The sequence below is a fragment of the Colobus angolensis genome, unplaced genomic scaffold, assembly GCF_000951035.1.
Source record: "Colobus angolensis palliatus isolate OR3802 unplaced genomic scaffold, Cang.pa_1.0 Scaffold52, whole genome shotgun sequence".
NCBI classification, from domain to species: Eukaryota; Metazoa; Chordata; class Mammalia; order Primates; family Cercopithecidae; genus Colobus; species Colobus angolensis.
Window position 1 is genome coordinate 167,731 of NW_012118710.1, and position 19,082 is coordinate 186,812.

At 41.4% G+C, this 19,082-nt stretch overlaps 1 protein-coding gene across 2 annotated transcripts in view; it reads left to right on the forward strand.

The window, feature by feature from the left end:
• SLC20A2 (solute carrier family 20 (phosphate transporter), member 2) overlaps window positions 1-19,082 on the forward strand; it is a 127,042-nt gene that overhangs the window by 17,026 nt on the left and 90,934 nt on the right. The window contains exon 1 of one of the 2 annotated variants that reach the window (XM_011960630.1): window positions 18,142-18,824. The exons of the other annotated variant lie outside the window; for it this stretch is intronic. The gene's annotated coding sequence lies outside the window, so the exon portion shown is untranslated. Of the gene's footprint in view, window positions 1-18,141; window positions 18,825-19,082 lie in introns of those variants that run through there. 2 annotated transcript variants of the gene reach the window in all.

The following is a 19,082-nucleotide window of genomic DNA, read 5'->3' on the forward strand; positions in this document are numbered from 1 at the left end:
AAAAAAAAAAAAAAAAAAGAGTTGGGAAATTGGGAAGCTTGTTAATTGACTAATGTCCAACAGCATTTCAACTTACTGGTAGAGTAGCATTGGCACTTTTGTTACCTAAAATGTTTGGGGTTCTAATACGTTTTATAAAATCATTGTCTCCCAGGCTAATACATGATAAATTATTAGAGTGAGGCTACAGATATTCTTTTGAATACGAGGGGCTCCTAACTGTGACAGCCATAAATTTAAGTAAGTCACTTTAAGTTGGGCATCAAAAGCCAACATAAAGACAGTCCAGGTTATGGATGGGAGACAGGCAGGGGCTGGTCCATAGGTTTTGGTTTTCCCAGATGTATCTGATTAGCCTTTACATAACTGATAAAGGAAGTGCTCTTTGTAAGAAGTTAGAAAAAGAGAAGGAAAAGAGTGAAATATAAAAAGCGGTAGTTCTTGACCCCAACTGCATATTCAAAATATTCAAAATGTAGCTTTAAAAACAAAGCAAGTTTCTATGCTGGGCCAGTTCAATTAAAATCTCTGAAAGTGGCACCCAGGCGTTAGTTTTCTTCTTTTGTTTTGTTTGTTTTTGTTTTGTTTTGTTTTTTAAGTTGGAGTCTCACTCTGTTGCCAGTCTGGAGTGCAGTGGCGCAGTCTCGGCTTACTGCAACCTCCGCCTCCCAGGTTCAAGCGATTCTCCTGCCTCAGCTTCCCGAGTAGCTGGGACTACAGGTGCACGCCACCATGCCCAGCTAGTTTTTGTATTTTTAGTAGAGACGGGCTTTCACCATGTTGGCCAGGATGGTCTAGATCCCTTGACCTTGTGATCCGCCTGCCTCGGCCTCCCAAAGTGCTGGGATTACAAGCGTGAGCTACTGCACCCAGCCAGTATTTTTAAAAAATGCTTCCAAGGTGATACTTGTGTTGAGCCAAGATCGAGAACCATTGAACTAACAGGAACAGCATCTATGCTCAAATTTCAGTGCCTTACAGTTTGAGTAGACTGCCTGCATCTGTCCTCTGCGCATTGGACTACTGTGTGTTCCACATAGCTTTTATTTATGGCTCTGCTGAGATTAGTATTTTCCTGAGGGCGGGGAAAATCACATTTGTGAATGGTGGACATATTTAAACTTCAGATCACAGCTTTAATATGTACAGCAGAATAGTGCTTATGAAGTGGAATCAAATACCCAAAACAGTGAGCAATTCAGAATCATTGAGTAGTCAAAAAGGAGAGTGGGCTTCATCTAGGATACACCATGGGTGGGAAACTTTTTGGGAAACAGAGCATTTAGAAAACCTGTGTGGAGTGTGGGACTGAGCCATCTGAGTACTGACAGAGCCTATTGTGGGCCACATTCTTCTCTTTTTCTAGCTTAATTTTTTACTTTTTAAAACAATATTTACTTGTAACAAGTGAAAGTATACACGGATGAATAAAATACAAGAGTTAATGTCCCACCCATGTTCATAGCCTGATGGGAATTCCTCCCCACCTGTTTCTGTACTCAAAAGTGTGTATAATGACATAGGGTTCATGAGATTTTTGTTTTTCAAATAGACTCAAACTCTGAACATGATTCTGAAGCCGGATTTTCCTCCTCAGTATATCATAGATATGCCTCCAGGTCAATAGAAACAGATTTAACTCTTGTTTAAAAAATGTGAATAAAATTTGATAGCCATTATGAATAAAATATGAATAGCCATTTGGTATGACTTTATGTAAAATAATATAGTCAACCATTTCCCTGTGAATGGACATTGAATGGACATTTAGGATGTTTCCTTTCTTAAAAAAAAAAAAAAGGTTGGCCGGTTGCAGTGGCTCATGCCTGTAATCCCAGCACTTTGGGAGGCCGAGGTGGGCGGATCATGAGGTCAAGAGAGCGAGACCATCCTGGCTAACACGGCGAAACCCCGTCTCTACTAAAAATACCAAAAATTAGCTGGGCGTGGTGGCACGCACCTATAGTCCCAGCTACTGTGGAGGCTGAGAACGCGGAGGTTGCAGTGAGCCGAGATTGCACCACTGCACTCCAGCCGGGCGACAGAACGAGACTCCGTCTCAAAAATAAATAAAGAAATAATTCTTAAAAAAAAAATTTGCCACTACAAACAATGTTTTTGTACATACAACCTTAGGGACTTGTGCTTTTTTTCCTAAAGTATTCTTGTAATCCATGATTTGGTTTTGGTCAGATTTCTTAGTTTCTGGATGTCTTCTCTGTTAGAATAAATGAATTAGTGTCAGTTGATTTCCAGTTAATTGACTCTTTCTGGGTATTAAGTTGGGCTTTAATAGGAAAATCAACTATTTTAGGAATATTTGGATACTGATGAATCCTGGCAACCAGAATGTTCTCCAGAGGCCCTACAATCCCTAGGATGGGGCTCCTTAACAGAAGGCCCATGGTGGTCTTCGTGGAGGTCCGTCAACCACATGGTATTGATTGCAAAATGGTGTACACTTGGATATTTTATGGCTTTCATCAGATTTTCAAAGTGGCTCTTGCCGCAGATGTGGTTAAAATTGATAATATATTTACTAAGCCTAAAAAACCTGTAAGGTACTCTAAGTTCCCATCAGTAGCACATTTTTATTTTATTATTTATTTATTTTATTATTATTATTTTTTGAGACAGGCTCTCACTGCAGTTGCCCAGGCTGGAGTGCAGTGGCATGAACACGGCCCATTGCAGCCTCAACTTCCCAGGTTCAGGTGATCCTCCCACCTCGCCCTCCCAAAGTGCTGGGATTACAGGCGTGAGCCACCTCGCCCAGCCTCAGTAGCACATTTTAAATCACAGTATCCTCTTTCTGTAAAGACCTAAATCAAAATAAGTTTATCTAATTTCCAGGTCACATAAAATTAGGAGAGATGACTAATACTATAGATAGCAGATTCTAGTCTCAGAATAATCTGAATAGGTTGTAATAATGTTCTAAAATCAGCAACATGAGATACTAAGGATAAATCATCTCCAGGAGTTGAGAAATGCTTGGGGGTGGTGGACTGTCTCAAGTGCACGAGATGAAAAATAGCTCAGAGTTTATTGGGGCACAGACTTATGTGAGGCATCTCTGTGATGTGGCTGCTAAAAACAGCAAGCTCAGGTTGCACTGATGCGTGCCTAGATTACATCGAGTCTGTTGTCCTGTTTTGTGGGCTAATTAGAGCACCCTTGATGAATTGTGTTTTAGTCTCTGAACCACAGTTTAGATGAGACAGTGGCAAACGAGGGAGGCAGAACTAGTGGTGGATGGAGAAAGGAAGTCATATCAGGAACTGCTGCTAAGGGAGTTTGGTTGTTGGATATGAAGAATGGTATAAAAGGAGAGTTGTAGCAGCCCTTATAGACTAGGGAATAGGAAGACCAGAGGGTGGTATGTAGCTCTTCTGTGCTCAGTAACTGAATGAATGAGTGAAGATTATAAGGCAAAGGATTTTGACTTGGTCTAAGACAGATTCTTGCGGTGGTAAGAGCTCTCCAGCAATGGGATGTGCTGCCCTGGAGAACAATGACCTCCCAGGTCAGGGAACCCTTCAAGCCCAGCCATGGACAAGTCCGAGCTCTAGACCAGATTCCTGCTCTAAGTGAATGGTTGTACAACAGGACTTCAGAAGTTCTTAACTGGAGTTTTACATTTCTTCTCTTAGGTACCTTAATTCTAAAACAGGAAAAAATTCTAGGATAATATTGTGTTCCCTTTAAAAGTATTTTTATGGAAGGAGTGTTTTTGACTCAAAGGCTACGTGATTGTCAGTACAGGTATTTCAAAGATGCTGAGAATTGAAATATAACCGATTTTTATCTGAAACTGCAGTGCATAAGTTACTCCGCTGTTCTAGCTGAAGTAACTAGTCTGGACTTGTAGAATAGTGTTTAAGATTTCATTTTGGTGACTTTAGAGAGGAGAAGAATCACAATTTTCCAAATTATAAAAATGACTGAAAAAGGAAATTTCATCACTTCCTGCCCTTGCTATGGCTTCAGGAAGCACAGTCTCCACTAGACCAGTTGTCCTGGCTTCTGACTTGCATAGCAGCTCTGTGTTTTATATAAAACTGGTGTCATGCTGTGTCATGCCCATGGGTTTGCACCCAAGCTTGCATACCGACCTGTGGAAGTACACCGCCAATATTTGTTGAAGTTGGTTGAGACTAAGCTATCCCTTATGACCCTTTGATAATTGAAACAATATAAAAATCCTCGAGGTTGTGGAAATACATAAATATTGTCAAACATTTTTATGTAAAACTTTTTAAAAAAAACCCTGTATCTTAGACCCCTGTTCTAAGACACACTAGCAGTCTTAGAATAGTTGGGAGGCTACAGCCACTTATGACCCCAGGATTTCTACTTTTTAGAGTGCCAGGGAGTGGGTTAGAGGTTAGGAAGGTAGCCTCGTGGATTCACAGCTGGCTTCAGCACTTAGTGGCTATGTGACCCTGGTTTCCCAGGTCTGTTCTCTCACTTGCAGAAGAAAGATAGTGATGGACTTTTGCCATTGTGAGTAAGCACTCAGCACAGCGCTGGCACTGGAGATAACTCAGAAATACTATATTCTGTTACCATACTTTCTTCTCTCACCTTTTGATCTCTTTCCGATTTTTTCTGATTTAACAGATACTGTCATCTGTATATCTTGTATTATCTTGAACACAGCATGTCTATAACTGATTTTTTATATCCCCACTCCACCTTGCTCATCCTAAACCTACTCCTGCCATACTCTCCTGTCACCCCTGTTTAATACACAGGTACCATTCATCAGAGGTAGCATGGGGAGAGGTTAATACCACAAGCTCCAGAGTCAAAACTGTCTGGGATTCAATTCTGCCCCGCTACTTATCTCCATGTGACCTTGGACAAGCCAATTTAACGTCTGTAAATCTCAGGTTCTTCAGCTTTGAAACAGATGTGATATCAATCTGTCTTAAAGAATTGGGAAAAATCAGTGAGATCAATACATGTTAAGTGCTTCATACGGTTCTTGACACTTAGGTGCACAGTACATGTTTATTATTTATAATTCTCACACTAGAAGTGATAGTGTCATCCTGAATTCCTCTTGTTTTCCCCACTGAAGTCATCAGTGCTATGATTCTACCTCCAGAGTCTCTCTTTTTCCATCACTGCCTTTACACCAGGCTTCCCTAAGCTGAATCCATCACTCACAGAGCTTTATCAGCCCCAGAAATTACATGTATGTTTTTTGACATATGTGCATGTTTCTTAGAAAAAGGGCTTTTTTTTTTTTTTTAACGGAGTATTACTCCCATTGCCCAGGCTGGAGTGCAGTGGTATGATCTCAGCTCACTGCAACCTCTACCTCCTAAGTTCAAGCAATTCTCCTGCCTCAGCCTCCCAAGTATCTGGGACTACAGGTGCATACCACCATGCCCGGGTAATTTTTGTATTAGTACAGATGGGGTTTCACCATGTTAGCCAGGCTGGTCTCTAACTCCTGACCTCGAATGATCCACCTGCCTCCGCCTCCCCAAGTGCTGGGATTACAGGCATGAGCCTCGGCGCCCAGCCAGGGAAGGGCTTTTTAACTTTTATTGTTGGCATTCATGCAAGTCAGTAACCCAAAAAAGGCTAATAATTACTCTTATCTCTTGCCTGTTTCCAGTAGCATATAAACTAAGGGACATTTCTCCCCAATCTCTGTTTCTAATCTGCTCTTCACACTGTTACCCAATTAACTATTGTTTTAATGTTTTTCTATTGCTATCCTAAGCTGATGCAGTGGTGTTGACTCCCTGTCGCCCACCGGAGTGGTTCTTGCCCACAGGTTAGAATTGCTACATGGGAAGTTTTTAAAAACTGCTGATGCCTGGACCCAATTATTATTGCTAACAAATAACAGGCCATCAGCATTTTGTTCTAAAGCTTCTCAGGAGATTTTAATTTGTATCCAGAGTTGAGAGCCTCAGAGCTACAGGATAATGGACCCACTCCTTAGCATGGTGCTTGTAGGCCCCAGCAATCTAGCACCAATCTATTTTTGCAACCTAATCTTCTACCTCTTCTCCCATTCATATCCCATCACTTGTATTCAAAACACATACTTCTTGCTATTCCCAGAACCTGCTACATTGTTTCCTACCCCTGAGCCTTTGCCTGTACTGATTGCTCTTCCCAGAATGCCTTTCACTGTTTTTCTGCCTGGGTATTTCCATCGCACAATCTCCCCAAGCCCCAGAGAGAATTGCATCCCTTCTGTTACAGGATTTACCTGCATTATTATTTATGTACCTGTCTTCCAGGGTACACTGAACTCCTGGGAGATAAGATCCTATTCCTTTCTTTTCTCAAGCACTTGTCACCAGGTTGGGAAGCTCCCTGAGAGCCTGATGGATAAATGAACACATGAGAATGTACAACCAGCTGCCTACTCAGGGGAGTCAGGAAATCTATGGGGTTAGGGAATGCAAGTCAATGTGGTATAGGAGTGGTTAAAAGTGCTCAGCAAAGTTTTATCCTCTTCTATTGCTTTTTCATACTTGTATGAAAAGGAAAGATCTAAATATATGAAGTTTATCATCTAGGACGAGGAAAGTTAAGACCAGCTTTTAAAATACCCCCAAACATTGACTGTCTGAATATAACAGCATAAAGTCATGTCATATGTGTCTCCCAAGACTCCAGCGGTTTCTGAATGAGAGGTGGAGAGGCAGCCACTGTGATGGTGGCAGCTGTTAATTCTGCCTGGTGGATTATTCCAACTGAGTTACTGATAGGAAGATGCCCTTATATGGACAGTTCTCCAGACATTATATGTTTCTAATTTTGATCTCACCCCTGGCCTTTGTGTTTTAGCTGCTGTCTAATCCTTCTCTTGGCTATTTTTAATACTTTTTTTCCTCCATGCATCTCAGAATTGTCCAGCATTCTAAAGAATGGCAAGTTAAATGTGATTTATTCTTCCTGTTTTTTCAGTGCCTAGGATTAGTTTAAGCATAAAAGTGGTTTTGAGAGAGATTACTTTAGTAAATGATCTTAGAGATACTCTGTTGGATATTGTTTGAGGGGTGTTTTGTGTTACTCATTCCTTATCTTAATTATTTTTCCTGAGCACTGACCACCACAACACTCTTATGAGAGAAGAGATGGTGTATTTAAAGCTGATGCAAAGAACAGTGACTACTAATCTGATGTTGTGATTTGGGCTTGCATTGTTCTGATCTGCTGTGTATGAACAACCTGAATGCTCTTTGTCTAACTAGCTGCTTATTACTTTAATAATTTTAAATAAGAAGGGCAAGAGCTTTCTTTTTCAAAGCCACAATGTTGGTTGGACCTTATAAATATGCTGCCCTTTTACATTTCTATCCATCTTATTGAAAAATTTTTTTGGGCTGGGTGTGGTGGCTCAGGCCTGTATTCCCAGCACTTTGGGAGGCCGAGGTGGGCAGATTACTTGAGATCAGGAGTTCGAGACCAGCCTGACCAATATGGTGAAACCCCATCTGTACTAAAAATGCAAATATTAGCTGGGTGTGGTAGCGCACACCTGTAGTCCCACCTACTCGAGAGGCTGAGACAGGAGAATCGCTTGAACCCGGGAAGCGGAGATTACAGTAAGCTGAGACTGAGATCGTGCCACTGCACTCCAGCCTGAGCATAGCAATGAGACTCCATCTCCAAAAAAAAGAAAAGAAAAGAAAAAGAGTTTTTTGAGGTTTTTTTTTTTTTTTTAAACTGTAAAGAAATCTGGATCTATCCAGAGCTGTTCCTTATGATTTATATAAAAGGTTCTTAGTTTGGGAAACTAAAAAGGAGAATTTTCAGTTGTTTTTAAAGAGCATTTTTAAAAAACAGATCTGAGTCAAAGAAGTGGGAAATGCATCCTGTCCTGGCAATTGGAGAGGCAAGAATATAATGTCAAAAAGAAGAAACCAACTCTTACAATGAAAGCATTAATGTCTAAAATGGATAATTGGCTTTTATTTTGTGGTCTACAATCAACCATGACTATCCCAGTGCTGTTTGGCCACTCCTCTTTTGTGAACCATCCCCTGTATGATAAAGGAACTGGTCTCTGGCATTTCTCAGAATGGTCTCTTGGATTATTATAATTATTGGGCTATTATAGTTCTGAGAGTCGAGTTGTTGATCCTTCTGGGTTTGGTTTTATGGTTTTTTGGTGGTTTTTTTTTTTCTTTGTTTTTTGCTTATCGCAGCTACTTTGAAAACGAACACTCATGTTTTTAGTACTTTTTAAATGAAAGACTTAGTAGCTAAGAATACAATCACGTACGTTTATCAGGAGACCTATGGAAGTAGCCACCTGCTGTATTCTTATAGCCAAGTGCAACTAGATCCTCTTATGAATATTTTGTCTCTTAATTTGAGCTTGACTTTGAACTGCTTACCCTAAAAGTGACCACTTCTTTTTTTTTTTTTTTTCTTTGAGATGGAGTCTTGCTCTGTCACCTAGGCTGGAGTGCAGTGGCGCTATCTCAGCTCACTGCAGCCTTTGCCTCCCAGGTTCAAGCGATTCTCCTGCCTCAGCCTCCCGAGTAGCGAGGATTACAGGTGTCCACTACCATGCCCAGCTAATATTTGTATTTTTAGCAGAGATGGGATTTCACTATGTTGGCCAAGCTGGTCTTGGAACTTCTGACCTTGTGATCCACCTGCCTTGGCCTCCCAAGTGCTGGGATTACAGGTGTGAGACTGCACCTGGCCAAAAGTGACCACTTCTTAGTTTATCTGTTTGAAAACAGATCATACCCATTTACAGCAAAACTATTACAAATTAGAGAACAAATTCTTGATTTCCATGTCTCTTGGAAAATTGGTATCAAGTATTGTCTTCCACCACACACGTGGGCATCTGCCCTTCAAGCGCCTCTCACAGATGCTCAGAGACTTGAGCAGGAGCCTTGAGAATAGACTTGAAATTATTCACAGTGAAGCTGGAGGCTCTTGGCTGTCATTATGAGGGTCCTTTCAGGCATACCCTGCAAGTTCCCTGTCTACCTGAAATAGGGCTTACATATAAAATATATATATTTTATAGCTTACATATAAAATATATATTATATGTATATTTTCTTTTTTAAAAAAAATGTATAAAATCTATATTTTTTTTCAAATATCCATGCCAAGCTCTGATGTAAGTGCTTTATGTACATTAAGTCATTTTTGCAACAATCCTAGAAGGTGGATGAATCCTTATCCTCATTTTACAGATGGGCAGGGAGAACTCTGTTAAATAATTTGCCTACTATCTCAAAGCTAGCGGTTGGTTCAGTTTGACTGAACCCAGGAATATGGCTCTATTAAAAGACTCCTACAGCCCTCTGTTCCTCAGAAAGTCTTAAGTTTCAAGTTAAAAGTAGGGTAATCCTTACCTAAAGACTCTAAGTGCTCTTGAAACAGACTTCAATGATTGTGAAACAGTATAGGTTTAAATCACAAAAATTAGTATTTTATACCATGTATCAAAAGATTTAGGCAATCAGTAGCTCGTTGCCTGATACTTAATAGTTTTCCTATTATCGGAGGGAATAAACTGAGAAGTGGATGTTTATGATTAGCAGTTTACCACAACTCATTATTTTACATTCTACCCAATACAAAATTGGCAATAAGATTTTGTTTGTGATGGGTAAAGTTTACCTTGGTGACACCTATGAAAAAGTGGTTTCTAAAGAAGTAAATACTATAAAATTGCAGGAAAATGTTACTTATTTCAACATAGTAGAATATTTTCAAGCACTTTTAGTGGGTTTTTTTGGTTTTGTTTTTAGTATAATCCAGTAACTATCCTTAGTACTTTCCTTTTAAAAACAGAGGAAACTCAGTTGAACATTGTGCTGATTCAAGTAATAAAACTGCATTTAGAATTATTTTCAGTTTAGATGTATATCTAGTTCAAGCCAAATTAGTCTGGGATTAGTAAGGTTTTTGTTAACCTAACTTTCTAATTACTGTGGCTGTAAATCTAATGTTTGACTTTTTCTCCAAAATCTTACTGCATTCAGGGTTTCTTGTTTTAGATTAGCTTGCATAGTAATAAATTATAGAAGTGAAGGTTGCACTTAATAAGCTTGTGCTTGTTTTTCCATTTGAGGTGCATTTATCACATAAGGTATTACTGCTCTTTTGTTTTGAAGGTAGTGGCCGTGTTGTATCTGCCTCTAGTGGTTTCAAGCCTAGCATCTTTTTGTTTTGTTTTATTTTGTTTTGTTGAGACAAATTCTCGCTCTGTTGCTCAGGCTGGAATGCATTGGCACAATCATAGCTCACTGCAGCCTCAAACTCCTAGACTCAAGAGATCCTACCACCTCAGCCTCCCAAGTACCTGGGACTGGAGGCAGGTACCACTGCACCTGCTAATTTTTTTTAATTTTTAATTTTTTTTTAATTTTTAGAGACAAAAAAGTCTCACTATGTTGCCCAGACTGTTTTCGAATTCCTGGGTTCAAGCAATCCTATGCCCTTGGCCTTCCAAAGTGCTGGGATTATAGGCATGACATTGTGCCTGGCTAAGCCTAGCATCTTGTATCAGCAAGTGCAGAATTATTGCCCCCAAGAGAAAGGAGAAAGCTTCCAGTGTGAAGGTAGAGGAAGGACAGCTTGTGTTCTTTTAACTGAGTGGAGGATGATGTTGGGGTGCATGAAATGTGTCTGACTTGGTGCTCTGGATCTCTATGGACTCCAGACAATGGAGGAGGAAGGGAAACATTTAAATATGTTTAGCATTTTCTACATACCAGGTACTGTTCTTGGTGATAAAGCTGTATCTATATATCTACATTTATGCATGCCTTTCTATATATATCTATCTGTTTGCTGTATGTGCATAAACATATAAGTTTATTTAACAAGACGTTTATACCAGGCACTATTCTACATACTTCACAAATAGAAAACTCATTTAGTCTTCATAATAACCCCGTGAAGCACATATAATTATTATTCCCATTTTAAAAGTGATGAAGGCACAGTGAGAAAGTAATTTCCCAAGACAACTACAAAGTGATGAAGCTGGCATTTGAACCAGGTAACCTTGCTGCAGATGCCACTTTCATTGGATACTTTATAGCCTAGATTTGGAAAAATTAAGTAATTTAGTCATCAGAGCAGCTATTACTTGATGGAGCTTGAATCTCAGTACAAGCTGTCCCCTAGACAAACATTATAGCTTTCCTTCTTCTCCATCTTTGCTTGTGTGTTGCTTCTGTATAGTGTTCTTTCTACTCCTGCCACTGTTGAAAGCTTAGGAGAAGGCTCCCTTCAAATGCCACTCCCAGGTTGGGTGTGGTGGGCTGTAATCCCAGCACTTTGGGAGGCCGAGGCAGATGGATCACCTGAGGTCAGGAGTTCAAGACCAGCCTGGCTAACTTGGTGAAACCCCATCTCTACTAAAATACAAAAATTAGCCAGGCGTGGTGGCAGATGCCTGTAATCCCAGCTACTTGGGAGGCTGAGGCAGGAGAATCACTTGAACCTGGGAGACGGAGGCTGCAGTGAGCTGAGATCATGCCACTGCACTCCAGCCTGGAGTTACAGAGCAAGACTCCATCTCAAAACAAACAAAAACAAGTACCACTCCCTCCAAGATCCCTTTTTTGAAAATGGAGATGGGGTCTCGATATGGTGCTGAGGCTGGTCTGGGACTCCTGGCCTCAGGCGATCCTCCTACCTCAGCCTCCCAAAGTGTTGGGATTACATTACAGGTGTGAGCCACTGCACCTGGCTGAAGATGCCTTTCTTTTTTCTTTTTCTTTTTTTGAGACAGAAGTCTTGCTCTGTTGCCCAGGGTGGAGTGCAGTGGCACGATCTTGGCTCACTGCAGCCTCTGCCTCCTGGGTTCAAGCGGATTCTCCTACCTCAGTCTCCTGAGTAGCTGGGACTACAGGTGTGTGCCACCATGCCTGGCTAATTTTTTTTGTATTTTTAATAGAGGCAGGGTTTCACCATGTTGGCCAGGCTGGTCTCGAACTCCTGACCTCAGGTGATCCACCCGCCTCGGCGACCCAAAGTGCTGGGATGACAGGCGTTAGCCACCGCACCCGGCCAACCTTTCTTGATTAACACAACTGGAAGCCTCTTCTTATGTTCCTATTGGAATGAACTTTTAACTTGGGGTGCTTACTGATTACTCCCTTATATGATAAGTTTATGGACAGTGTCATGACTCTTATCATATTATGAGCCTCTTAAAGGCAGAACTGTCATTGACACCACTTTCTGCTGTGGTCATGGGCATCCTGCCACTTATACAAATCTTGCAAATGCTTGGAAGTTTCCTGATGGTGCTTTAACAGATGTTTGTTAAATCGATGGCTGTTCTGAATGTAGAGCAGTATGAAAACCCCAAGAAAATTCCAATATAATTTTTAAAATCAACTATGTTAAAATGAGTATTCAAACAACAGCAGTCATAATGCTGCCTTTACTTTCACAATCCTGATAAAAACTGTCATAAAATTATGCTGAATTAGCTATTTATCAAGGTTTTTAAAAGAACTGTCTTGAAGAGTTTGCGTCTTTTTTTTTTTTTTTTTAGCTGAAGAAGATAACAATTTCTTCTGTGTAGAGTTAGAGCTCTCTGTTCGTATGTATGTGAATAGAGTCCATCTCTGAAGTGTGAAAACTGTGTCGCTGTGGATCACACTGGTGTAGCCCTCCTGAGCATGCAGCCTTTTTGGAGAATATGTATTAGTCAGCTTTTGCTGCATAACAAACCACCTGATACTAGTGGCTCAAAAAAACAAACATTTATTTCTGTACCTCACAGTTCTGTACGGCACCGGAGTGGTTCTGGCTTGAGCGAGCCTGGCTGGACTTTGAAGTTAGCTGGCAGCTGGCTGGCTGTGTGGTTTAGGATGGCCTGACCCACCCATCAGCACTTAGTGGGCTGACCGGTGGCAGGGACCCAGCAGTGATGGCGTGTCCCCACTCCATGTGGCCTTCTCATATGCAGTAGGCAAGTCAGGGCAGGGCATTTTGAAGTCGCAAGAGAGGGTGAGCCCCCACGTGCCAGCACTTTCCAGGGCCCAGCGTTATGTTTGCTCTTGTCCTACTGGCCAAACCCAGAGTCAGTGCGGGAAGGGACTCCCTAGAGTAAGGAAGGACTAGGGGGACTTTACAGCAGCTATCTGCCCAGACACGTGATTCGCCTGTGTTCTTCAGTCAGTGTCCCTGAATCCTGTGCTAACCTCTGGTTGGGAACATGAGGCCGTATCATGGAGAAAATTAAACAGGCTGACGCAGCTACAGAGTTTTCCAAAGGAGTTAACAGACCTTGGTTTTCCTGAAATACTTAACAACCATTTGAAGTTCCTTTCAACATTTTATTTTTTGAAGAAGCTTCATGCTATAAAAACAGGGAGCCTTTAATCCACACTCAGTCAATATCCCAAATTGCCCTTCAGCAAGTACCACACTGCTGCTAGACCTGCTGTGAGCATAATGGCTCCGGCCATTTATTGAGACTCTTTGTGTGCCTGTGCTATATACATCTCACTTCCTTCCAACACCGACCCTTGATGTCAGTATAATTATCCCCATTTTACAGGTGAGGAAGCCGAGTCACGGAGGTGAGCTCAGTTACTCAAGGTCAAACAACTAGTAGGTGGTGGGGTACATTTTGAACCCAGGTCTTTCTGAGTCCACAGCTACAATCCAAAGAATTCCTAACGTAGGCCAGGCACAGTTGGTTCACGCCTGTTATCCCAGCACTTTGGGAGGCCGAGGTGGGTGGATTGCTTGAAGTCAGGAGTTTGAGACCAGCCTGGCCAACATGGCAAAACCCCGTCTCTGCTAAAAATACAAAAATCAGCCGGTCATATAATCTCAGCTACTCAGGAGACTGAGGCAGGAGAATCCTTGAACACAGGAGGCGGAGGTTGCAGTGAGCCAAGATTGCACTACTGTGACAGAGTAAGACATTGTCTCAAAATAAATAAATACAGAGAATTCCTAACAAGTTGAGTTTTTTCTTCAATGTTCATTTTTTGGTGGCTTTTTTTCCCTTTGAGATAGAGTCTCACTCTGTCATCCACGCTGGAGTGGAGGCGTGATCTCAGCTCACTGCAACCCCCACCTCCCAGGTTCAATTGATTCTCATGCCTCAGCCTCCCAAGTAGCTGGGACTACAGGTGCGTGCCACCATGCCCGGCTAAGTTTTTTGTAGAGATGGGGTTTCGCTACGTTAGCCAGGCTGGTCTCGAACTCTTGACCTCAAGTGATCCTCCTGCCTCAACCTTAAATAGTTGGATGAAATAACCAGGTTCAATTTGATGATAAATAACTCAGAATAGAAACTTCACTGCTATTTCCAGATGTCATTTTAAAATACTTCAGAATACCTGATTTCTCCATGACCTATCCATGCTTTTCTAAGATTCCAAACTAAAATGCAGAATCTTGAGTCATTCCAGAACATAAATTTAAAATTTAATCAGAAAATAACCTTCATTTAAGAAATGAGGGGCCAGGCATGGTGGCTAATGCCTGTAATCCCAGCACTTTGGGAGGCCAAGGTGGGTGGATCGCTTGAGCCCAGCCTGTTTATTTACTGTCCTATTATAGGCTTGAGACCAGCCAGGGCAACATAGCAAAACTCCTCCATCTCTACAAAAAATATAAAAATTAGCCAGGTGTGGTGGTGCACACCTATAGTTCTGGCTACTTGGGAGGCTAAGGTGGGAGGATTGCTTGAGCCTAGGAGGTGGAGGTTGCAGTGAGCCAAGATTGCGCCACCGCACTCCTGCCTGGGCAAGAGAGTGAGACATCTTCTCAATAAAAAAAAGAAGAAAAGAAAGGGTACTGTGTCCCTCTTGTGTGGCACCCTCCCTCCTCTCCCTGCTGCAACCATAGCACGTCACACATAAACTGCGTCTTATACTTGACCCAAGTATTGTATCTGCCTGGGTGAGTCTGTTCCTGTCGCTGAAAGGTGAACTCCTTGGACATAGAGACCTTGTCTTTCATCTCTGTGTCTGTCCCCAGCACCTGGCATAGTAACTGGAACATGCCAATTTTTTTTTTTTTTTTGAGACGTAGTCTCACTTTGTTGCCTAGGCTGCTGTGATCTTGGCAGTGGCGTGATCTTGGCTCACTGCAGCCTCTGCCTTCCGGGTTCAAGCGGATTCTCCTGCCTCAGTCTCCTGAGTAGCTGGGACTACAGGCGTGCAACACCATGCCTGGCTAATTTTTTTTGTATTTTTAGTAGAAATGGGGTTTCACCATGTTGGTCAGGCTGGTCTTGAACTCCTGACTTTGTGATCTACCGACCTTGGCCTCCCAGAGTGCTGGGATTACAGGCGTGAGCCACCACGCCTGGCCGCCAATTTTTATTACATGATTTTATAACTAAAATTTCATGTCTAGCAATGAAATTCTTCTATCTTCTTTGTTTATTTATCTTCCTTTTAGTCCTTTCTTTCTCCTCAGATCTTTCCCCTTCTATCTATCTCAGTTCCTTCGTTTTCCATAGCTCTCCACTTCTCCCAGCATCTGCTGCTAGTCTAGTCTCCTGGCTCTTAACCTTTTTGAGATACAGACTCCTTTAATAAAGTGATGAAGAAATTTATCTCTCCAGAAGAAGACACACAGAGAACACAGAATATTTTGCATATTATTTCAAAGGTAAAGAATGCCAAGAAGCCAGGGGCAGTAGTTCATGCCTGTGATCCCAGCACTTTGGGAAGCTGGGGTGGAAGAATCACTTGAGCCCAGGAGTTTGAGGCTGGCCTGGGCAACATGGTGAGACCTTGTCTCTACCAAAAAATTTAAAAATTAGCCAGGTGTGCTGGCACATGCCTGTAGTCCCAGATACTCAGGAGGCTGAGGTGGGTGGATTGCTTGAGCTCAGGAGCTTGAGGCTCCAGTAAGCCATGATTGTGCCACTGCACTCCAGCCTGGGTGACAGAATGAGACCCTAGCTCTAAAAAACAAAGAGTGCCAAGTGTCTAAACTTTGAGCTCCTTGAGGACAAAAACTAGGTGTTTTTCATCCTTATGCCTAGTATCTTAGTTAATGTTTATTGAGTGTATGTAAGTGTTCACTTGCCCACAAACACGTAAATATTAGTATATGTTGTAGAAAAGCTGTTGTCAGGAAGATATTTGTACACTCAGGCTTTCCACTATGATAGTCACCAGGCACATGTGGGTACTGAGCACTGGAAATGTGGATTGTCCAGATTGGAATGTACTAATTGTAAAATACGCACTGGATTGCACAGGCTTGGGGCAGTACAAACAAAAGAATGAAGATATCTCATTAATAGTTTTTATGATTATTGCACATTGAAATCATATCTTGGATATATTGAGTTAAATAAAATATATTATTAAATTAATTTTACCTCTTTATTGTTACTTTTCTAAAAGCAGCTACTAGAAAATTTTAAATTATACATGTAGCTGCTCATAGAAGGTTGGTATCTGGGTTAATTCATTAGTGTAGATTCATAAACACAGTAATTTTCTTTAATTTCACGGATTCTTTGAACTAAAGATCCCATAGGTCACCACCTTCCCTGTCCCTCCTCTACCACCAAAAATTAATGAGAACAAACGGGAAGAATTTACTCTGCTTTTAAAGGTACTCTGATACAGATTTTTCTCTACTGTCATAAGTATACCTAGAACAAAAGCACTGTTGACTCAAGTAGTTTCACTAATGAAAAGGAAGCAGCAGAATGACTAATGTAGATTGGAGGAGACACTGTTTTATTTGGAATGCTTTGGTTCTTCCACTGTGGAACACGTGTGGCTGCAGTTGAAACAGCAGAGTCATACTAGGCATATCTGATGTGTGAGGAACCGGAGCATTGCTCAGGGGCCCCTGCCTTCCGATGAATGGATGTAGGATCCATCATACATCAGATTGCTCCTCTCCAATACAAACTCTGATGCAGAAATGCACTTGGTGTAGTTGCTTTTTCTTACTTTCTGGTTTAGGGCAGAAATAATATTTTGGCTTAGAGACTTTCCTCCTGAACTATGACATAATAGGATAAGAATATTGTGTCAAAAATAGCCTTACAAGGTCCTTTTTGGCATTAAGACTTCTGGAGTGAGTTTACGGTAGCTTATTGAGAATAATTCTGTTCATTAGCAGCTAGCCATCTTTGATGAGTGCTGACTTCTCTCCTTTCAGCACAGAGTGGGAAATGGCTGCCTCCCATGACTCTGGGTTGGAGTGAAGGGGAATGCATACCAGCCACCCTCTTGCAGAGGTGGGGCAGGTACTGGCATAGAGCCTCAGGTTAGGCCGAGGGGATGCCGTCTCAGACCAGCAGTCGGCAGTGTTTGTAAACAACAGCAGGGAGATTGTGCTGGTGATGTCCAACTCACACCAATGAAGATCAACCATTTGCACTTTGGGCAGCAGGCTGCAGATGGACAGTGCCTCCTGAAGGCATCGCCATGTTTTAGGGATCCATGTTGTAGGATGCCTGCCTGCAAGAGAGAGTCTAGGAATGCTTTTTAAGCCCCTGGAGTTCAGGCCTGGCATCTGAGTGTCAAGTAGAGTGAACCTCCTGAAGTCCAAACTAACATGACATTTTAAAATGAGGAAAACAAACAGCTCTGAAAAGGTCTGTAGAATCATAGATAAGTGGTTAATATGGAAGATGTTATAAAGGGCTCAGGAGGTGATGGGGTGATCCAGGGTTGGTTGAAGTCATTGAAATTAAATTACCCTGTCTTTTACCCGTCTGTGGAAAAAAAGAGGAAAACGACACCTCCCAAAGATGCTTGGAGATTTGATTGATGTTTGTAAAGTGCTTTGGTATCTTTCATAGAGTGTCCAATAAGAACAAAATATGTCATCAGAACTTAGTCTAAAGCAAACTAGTCTAAACCATCTTGAGTAGATACTAAGCGGTTAATGTCTTTGTTATAAGTTGTACTTATATTTTTGAGAGAAAGTTTTTCATGTTCTGATTTTCTTTTAAGTATCAGCTGTATGCTTGGTGTCTTTACCTGTTAGTTTGAGTTCCAACATGCTCTGTAGATGATCAGTCACCTACAGAGGACAATTTTTCTAGCCAAGCAGTAAATCCACCTTAAAATGCTTCCTGCCAAGGACAATGCCTTTGCAAATATTTGAGATGTTTATTCTCAGTTGTGATTTATTACTGAATCTGTGTCTTCATAGCTACTTCTTGTGAGGTGCAGACGGAGGCAGAGCCAGAAAGCAAGTCCCTGCAATCAGTTCATTATAGAGAAAGAAAAAGCTGTTATTTCAGGGTTCTGGTGGATAGACTTTCCGATATGTATGTTCTGTGTCTATTTAATTTCATGTAGTGCTGCATCTAATCACTCTGTTTAATCGAACAGAATGTCCTTTTGCTTTGCTTTTGCTTGTAAAGAGCACACAGCACTGCCACCTTGTTGCCAAAGTTTGGTCTGATTTGAATGTGCTTAAAAATCAAGTGAATGCCTGTTTGGAAAAAGCTTACTCCTTCTCTTTGTCAGTACTTGCAAAAACAACTTAAAAGAAGTTAGCATTATTGGACTGAATTCAGTAATTAGCATAATCATGATGCTATGTATTGTTCACCAGGGCACGCCCCTTGGCCGCATTTCCCATTAAGAGGACTCCGATGTTGTCCTAGTGAATAAATCCCGGCATACATGATGCAAATCAGCGTGTTCCTGCCTGCCGCTTGGCTGCGGTTAATTTTAGCCGGGGTTAGTTCTATGAGTTGTAAAAGTAGAAGTTAGCAAGCTGAAATGTGACTTCTCGGCCTAATGTGATAGGATATCTATTTTAGACTTCAGATTGTGTTTATGATCAGGAGAGCAGTCTTCTGAAGAATTGTGGCTCAGTTTTCTTGGAAACTACTTGTAAGTACTGGGTGGAATTTTAAGACTTCTCTTTGTTCTTTTCTCCTTAAATCTTTCTAATGTTACCGTCATAGTAATGTTTATCTCTTGGGAAAACTGGAAGCTTTGAGGTTGGTATGTTAGAGAAAGCTAAGAAAGGTGGCAAAAGGTTTTTCTTTAAATATCTCCTAGTGCAGTAAATCTGCCTTATTCAATTTTCCCAAGAAAAAGTTTTCGATTCTTACTTATTTTTGCAAAAGTAATCTGTAGATTATTATT